The sequence below is a fragment of the Canis lupus genome, chromosome 3 (assembly GCF_048164855.1).
Source record: "Canis lupus baileyi chromosome 3, mCanLup2.hap1, whole genome shotgun sequence".
Taxonomy (NCBI): domain Eukaryota; kingdom Metazoa; phylum Chordata; class Mammalia; order Carnivora; family Canidae; genus Canis; species Canis lupus.
In genome coordinates, this window is record NC_132840.1 from 78,771,345 (window position 1) to 78,778,687 (window position 7,343).

The following is a 7,343-nucleotide window of genomic DNA, read 5'->3' on the forward strand; positions in this document are numbered from 1 at the left end:
GCCCTGGACTCTTGTGTCTTGGGAGGTTTTTGATGACTGCTTCAATTTCCTCCCTGGTTATTGGCCTGTTCAGGTTTTCTATTTCTTCCTGTTCCAGTTTTGGTAGTTTGTGGCTTTCCAGGAATGCGTCCATTTCTTCTAGATTGCCTAATTTATTGGCGTATAGCTGTTCATAATATGTTTTTAAAATCGTTTGTATTTCCTTGGTGTTGGTAGTGATCTCTCCTTTCTCATTCATGATTTTATTAATTTGAGTCTTCTCTCTCTTCTTTTTAATAAGGCTGGCTAATGGTTTATCTATCTTATTAATTCTTTCAAAGAACCAACTCCTGGTTCTGTTGATCTGTTCCACAGTTCTTCTGGTCTCGATTTCGTTGAGTTCTGCTCGAATCTTTATTAACTCCCTTCTTCTCTTGGGTGTAGGATCTATTTGCTGTTTTTTCTCTAGCTCCTTTATGTGTAAGGTTAGCTTTTGTATTTGAGTTCTTTCCAGTTTTTGAATGGATGCTTGTATTGCGATGTATTTCCCCCTTAGGACTGCTTTTGCTGCATCCCAAAGATTTTGAACGGTTGTATCTTCATTCTCATTAGTTTCCATGAATCTTTTTAATTCTTCCTTAATTTCTTGGTTGACCCTTTTATCTTTTAGCAGGATGGTCCTTAACCTCCATGTGTTTGAGGTCCTTCCAAACTTCTTGTTGTGATTTAGTTCTAATTTCAAGGCATTATGGTCCGAGAATATGCAGGGGACAATCCCAATCTTTTGGTATCGGTTCAGACCCGATTTGTGACCCAATATGTGGTCTATTCTGGAGAAAGTTCCATGTGCGCTTGAGAAGAATGTGTATTCAGTTGAATTTGGATGTAAAGTTCTGTAGATATCTGTGAAATCCATCTGGTCCAGTGTATCATTTAAAGCTTTCGTTTCTTTGGAGATGTTTTGCTTAGAAGACCTATCGAGTATAGAAAGAGCTAGATTGAAGTCACCAAGTATAAGTGTATTATTATCTAAGTATTTCTTCACTTTGGTTAATAATTGATTTATATATTTGGCAGCTCCCACATTCGGAGCATATATATTGAGGATTGTTAAGTCCTCTTGTTGGATAGATCCTTTAAGTATGATATAGTGTCCCTCTTCATCTCTCACTACAGTCTTTGGGGTAAATTTTAGTTTATCTGATATAAGGATGGCTACCCCTGCTTTCTTTTGAGGACCATTCGAATGGTAAATGGTTCTCCAACCTTTTATTTTCAGGCTGTAGGTGTCCTTCTGTCTAAAATGAGTCTCTTGTAGACAGCAAATAGATGGGTCCTGCTTTTTTATCCAGTCTGAAACCCTGCGCCTTTTGATGGGGTCATTAAGCCCGTTCACATTCAGAGTTACTATTGAGAGATATGAGTTTAGTGTCATCATGATATCTATTCAGTCTTTGTATTTGTGGACTGTTCCACTGAACTTCTTCTTAAAGGGGAATTTTAAGAGGCCCCCTTAAAATTTCTTGCAGAGCTGGTTTGGAGGTCACATATTCTTTTAGTTGCTGCCTGTCTTGGAAGCTCTTTATCTCTCCTTCCATTTTGAATGAGAGCCTTGCTGGATAAAGTATTCTTGGTTGCATGTTCTTCTCATTTAGGACCCTGAATATATCCTGCCAGCCCTTTCTGGCCTGCCAGGTCTCTGTGGAGAGGTCTGCTGTTACCCTAATACTCCTCCCCATAAAAGTCAGGGATTTCTTGTCTCTTGCTGCTTTAAGGATCTTCTCTTTATCTTTGGAATTTGCAAGCTTCACAATTAAATGTCGAGGTGTTGAACGGTTTTTATTGATTTTAGGGGGGGATCTCTCTATTTCCTGGATCTGAATGCCTGTTTCCCTTCCCAGATTAGGAAAGTTTTCAGCTAGAATTTGTTCAAATACATATTCTGGCCCTCTGGCCCTTTCGGCGCCCTCGGGAACCCCAATTAAACGTAGGTTTTTCTTTCTCAGGCTGTCGTTTATTTCCCTTAATCTATCTTCATGGTCTTTTAATTGTTTGTCTCTTTTTTCCTCAGTTTCCCTCTTTGCTATCAACTTGTCTTCTATGTCACTCACTCGTTCTTCCACCTCGTTAACCCTCGTCGTTAGGACTTCTAGTTTGGATTGCATCTCATTCAATTGATTTTTAATTTCTGCCTGATTAGCTCTAAATTCTGCAGTCATGAAGTCTCTTGAGTCCTTTATACTTTTTTCTAGAGCCACCAGTAGCTGTATAATAGTGCTTCTGAATTGGCTTTCTGACATTGAATTGTAATCCAGATTTTGTAACTCTGTGGGAGAGAGGACTGTTTCTGATTCTTTCTTTTGAGGTGAGGTTTTCCTTCTAGTCATTTTGCTCAGTGCAGAGTGGCCAAAAGCAAGTTGTATTGGGAAAAAAGAGAAAAAGAGAGGAGAGAAAGAAGGAAAGAAAAGAGAAAGAGGAAAAAAAAGGGAAGAAAAAGAAAAAAAAAACGAAAAAAAAAAGGGAAGAAAAAGAGAAAGAAAAAGAAAGGAGAAAAAAAGGGGGTGGGGGAAGGATACAAATCAAAAAGCAAAATAAAACAAAAACAAAAACAAAAACAAAAACAAAAACAAACAAACAAAAAAAGAACCACCGGGGAGTATCTTCTGATTCTGTGTACTTTAAGTCCCTTGGCTTCTCCTGGAAGTTGTCCGTCTAGCTGGTGTTCTGGGGGAGGGGCCTGTTGTGCTGATTTTCAGGTGTTAGCAGTTGGGGGAGCTGCTGTGCCCCTGCCTGGTGCAGGGCTCAGTGGGGGTTGTTTACCCCGTGAGGCCGCAGGAGGAACAGCCCCAGTGGCGGGGCAGCTCTGGAAACCTGGATTCAGCTCCGGCAGGAACTCCGTCTGCAGGGCCTGGAGGCTCCGGGGCGGGGCCGCTGATCTGCTCAGCTGGGGCAGGAGCGTCCTCGCTGTCCTGGGCCCTCCCGGCCTCTGCCTGTCCCGGGGGAGGCGGGATCCTGGGCTGTGTCCCGGCGCCCTGTGCTCCGGAGCCTGCGCTGGTGGATTCGCGCTCCCGGGCCGCGCAACCCCCTCCGCGGAGCCGCCGCCCGAGCCCCCCGAGCTGCTCCTGGAACCGCGCAGCCCCCTCTGCACGGAGCCTCTTCCTCTGCCCGAGCCCCTCCGAGCTGCTCCCGGGGCCGCGCAGCCCCCTCCGCGGAGCCGCCGCCCGAGCCCCTTCAGCTGCTCCGGGTCCCGCCGGGTCCCGCCGTGCGCGCTGCAGCCCTTAGGGAGCTCGGCGCACTCTCCTGGGCGCGCAGTTGCTGTTACTGTCCCCGGGAGCCCGAGGGCATCCCCGCCCTCCTGGGTCCTGCTCCACCTCCCCGCGAGCCCCTTTCCGCCCGGGAAGGTTGGTGCAGCTCCTGCTCCTCCGGGACGGGGCTCTCCTGTCCTGGGGACACTCGCCCCGGCCTCAGCCCGGCTCCTCGCGGGGCCCCTCCCCCTTGGAGGCCTTTGTTCCTTTATTTCTTTTTCCCCGTCTTCCTACCTTGATAGAAGCGCGAACTCTTCTCACTGTAGCATTCCAGCTGGTCTCTCTTTAAATCTCAGGCCGAATTCATAGATTTTCAGGATAATTTGAAGGTTTTCTAGGTAGTTTGGTGGAGACAGGTGATTTGGAGACCCTGCTCTTCCGCCATCTTGCTCCTCCCCTCCTAGTCAGCATCTTCTAAAGAGTTTCTGACAAGCAGGTAAGAGGTTTTGTGATGACAGCCATTATCCCTGTCTGAAATGAAAGCTGTTCATCTTACTGTGTAAATTGCTTGACACTGGTTTCTAACAAGAATTCAATATCTAGTAGCTAGATCTGTATTTTTTTCAATCCATCCTATTTATTATCCATCCATCTATGGTAAGTTCCTTTTGGGCTCGGTTTTCATGTGATCTCTTCAAATATAAAATTTGCAAATTACCAGTGATTATATAGAAATGAGTAAGACTTGTGTACAGGGGTGCCTGAGTGGCTCAGTCGATTAAGTATCTGCCTTCAGCTCAGATCATGATCCCAGGATCCTGGGATGGAGCCCTGTATTGGCCTCCTTGCCCTGCAGGGAGCCTGTTTTTCCTTCTCCCTTTTCTCCTCCCCCTGAATGTGCTCTCTCTCTCTCAAATAAATAAATAAATAAATAAATAAATAAATAAATAAAATCTTTAAAAAGAAAGATTTGTGCACATTTCTGAGCATTTATTCATTTGATCTTTTGAAATCTATCTTACAATGTCTACTATGGATAGCAATCACAAGACCTAAGCATATACAACCATCAGCATTTATATGTATCTATTCATGAATCAAATAATTTCATGCATGTTAGGCATTTCGTTACTTAAAGGTTTGAAAGTTTTAAGAACACATAACGGGCTCAAGTATGATAAGAACAATACGAGGGCTTAGATGAATCACTAAGGAAACATCAGAGGAGAGAGAAAAACAGAACAGGAGACTTATAAGAAATCATATGATGATAGGAAAGATAAAGAGCAGCAGGAAATGAGGGGATGAGCAAAACAACTTGTTCTGAGCTGTACTAAGTATTTTTTTTAAAGATTTTATTTATTTATTTGAGAGAGAGAGAGAGAGATTGCATGAGCAAGGGAAGGGGCAGAGGGAGAGGGACACACAGACTGTCTGCTCAGCACAGTGCCCGACATGGGTTCAGTCCTAGGACCCTGAGATCACAACCTGAGCCAAAGTCAGACACTTCGCCAATGGAGCCACCTGCCCTGTACTAAGTATTTCTATGCAGTAACACAAGCAGCTCTTCTTTTAGGAAGGGAAATGACCTTAAAAGAACTGGATGAAAATAAGTAGCATTTAACACACACAGGCATAAGAAGGGCATATGTGTGGCCGTGGTAGGAGCTGAAATGAATCAGACACTGTTATACTTACGGACCTCTCTTTCCATTTTATGTAAATATGCTTTTCACATTCAAAAGAATATTGTTGGCTTTAAAAGTTTACTCTTCTTATTGATCATAATTAGGTATTAGGTAGGATACGGAGCGCGTGGCAGAGCCCAAATAACTGTTATGAATCATAGAGAAATTCATTACTTTCTCCTGTAGAAGTCGGTGCTGTTATAGTGGTTCTACTCGGTGAAAGCCTCAGGGACTTAGGATCCTTCTGTCTCGTGGATTCTCCATTTTTAGGGATTTTTGCCCAATGTTCATAGTCTGGCTATGAACCAGACTCAGAGTATATCTCCATTCCCATCAGTGAATAGGAAGAGGGGAAAGTGAGGACGAGGCCATACTTTTCTTTGAAAGGTGTGATGTGATGTCACACACATCATGTTTTGTTTCCCATTGGTCAGACCTTAGTCCTGAGGTCACATCTAGCTTTAAGGGAGGCTGGGAAATGTCTTTATTCTGAATGGCCAGAGACTTGGCTCAGCTTGGGCTAAGCTTGAGGATTGATATTGGAAGATACTTAGCCACATGCAGTCATGAGGACAGATTTTTGGGTGGGGACATCTAATCTAAAGTAGCTTGTCTTTATTCTCTAGTATACTACACATTTTGTTTTCCTTAAGCATTTATACTACCAGATGTTTTCTTATTTATTTCCTTGCTTATTTGTTTATTGACTATTTCCTCCCCCTGCAATGTAAGCTACAGCTAGGGAAGGATCTTTGTATCTTGTTATTGTCACAATGCCAATGTCTAAGACAATGCCTTGCCTACAGAGGAAGCCCGATATTTATATTGGCTGAAAGAATGAATTACATGTTCTCTTTCAAAATTTGATCACTGGATTCATTTAACAGGGTATATGCCAAGAGTGAAATTATTCATTGTGTTTACACAAATTGTGAATAAACAGATAAATAAAATGTATTCATATTTTTAATAGGTATAAAGGTCTGTTTAGTTATGTGTATTGTGGGGATCCTGGGTGGCTCAACGGTTTAACTCCTGCCTTCAGCTCAGGGTGTGATCCTGGAGACCCGGGATCGAGTCCCGCATCGGGGTCCCTGCACGAGGCCTGCTTCTCCCTCTGCCTGTGTCTCTGCCTCTCTCTCTCTGTGTCTCTCATGAATAAATAAATAAATCTTTTAAAAAATCATGTGTATTGTGCCAGGTTCAGAGGCTTTTCATATAAGCATCCTTCCAAAAACCAGCATCGTATGTATGTTTTCTGATTCAGTTCCTTCCACCCCAACCACCATGTATATAGTCTGTGGCAGACCTGTAGTTTTGATCACTCTGGTCTAGTCAGATGATAAACTCTGCCAATGTTCCCAGCATCTCCCTGTTGTTGACCAGGCACTGTGGCCAACAGAGGTTATAGTCAGGAGAAACAATACCAGGTGTGATTTCTACTGAGAGAAAAGGATCATTCTCTCTCACAATTAGTTTGGTACATGTAAAGAACATAGCCCTAAAGCCTAATAATGATAAATTAGAATCTGTTCTTATATTGTGCTTTACTACGTGTGTTTATACGCACATACACACAGACATCACATCCATAAGATCCATAGGATTTTAAAAAACAAGCCAGGGAGCAAGAGAGGAAAAAATAAAACAAGATGAAATCAGAGAGGGAGAAAAACCATAAGAGACTTTTAATCATAGAAAATAGACTGAGGGGCACTGGAGGGGCGGGGCTGGGGGGACAGGGTAACGTGATGTAATGAGCACCAGGTGTTATATAAGCCTGATGAATCACTGACTCCTACCTCTGTGGAGTCAATAATGCATTATATGTTAAATTAATTGAATTTATATGTTAATAAATACAATAATAAATTATATGTTAAATTAATTGAATTTAAATAAAATTTTAAAAATAAGTAAAAACAACCTATGGAGGTAGGTATGCCATTATTTCTCTTTTATAAATAAGACAACAAACTCAGTAAATATGACTGACATTGCAGAGAGCAAGATCAACCTGAGTTTTTATACATATTACCTTTACCTATACATATTCTCAATAGCAATATGATTTTATCTTTAAGTCTCAGATTTGAATATCATTTTGAAATAAACAAGACATAAGAAACTTGAGCTTCTAGTGTCCTTTAGCCAGGAAAATGAGGATAGATATTCTCACTTACTTACATTGTTACCCTCGCCATCAAAAACCGTCCCCCCCAAAAAACCCAAAACCAATCACCTTAATTTTATGATCCTTATGCAAAACCCATAAACCACCCATGACTGGAAGACTTGGTCCCTGTGGGCATTGCCCTGTCTCCTTGTCCCAACCCCCAGCCCCATGCTGTTAGGAAGGATGCAATCTTGGGACAAATGACTCAAATTAGAGATGGAGAGTTGATAATACAATGCCCATACAGTTTTGGGC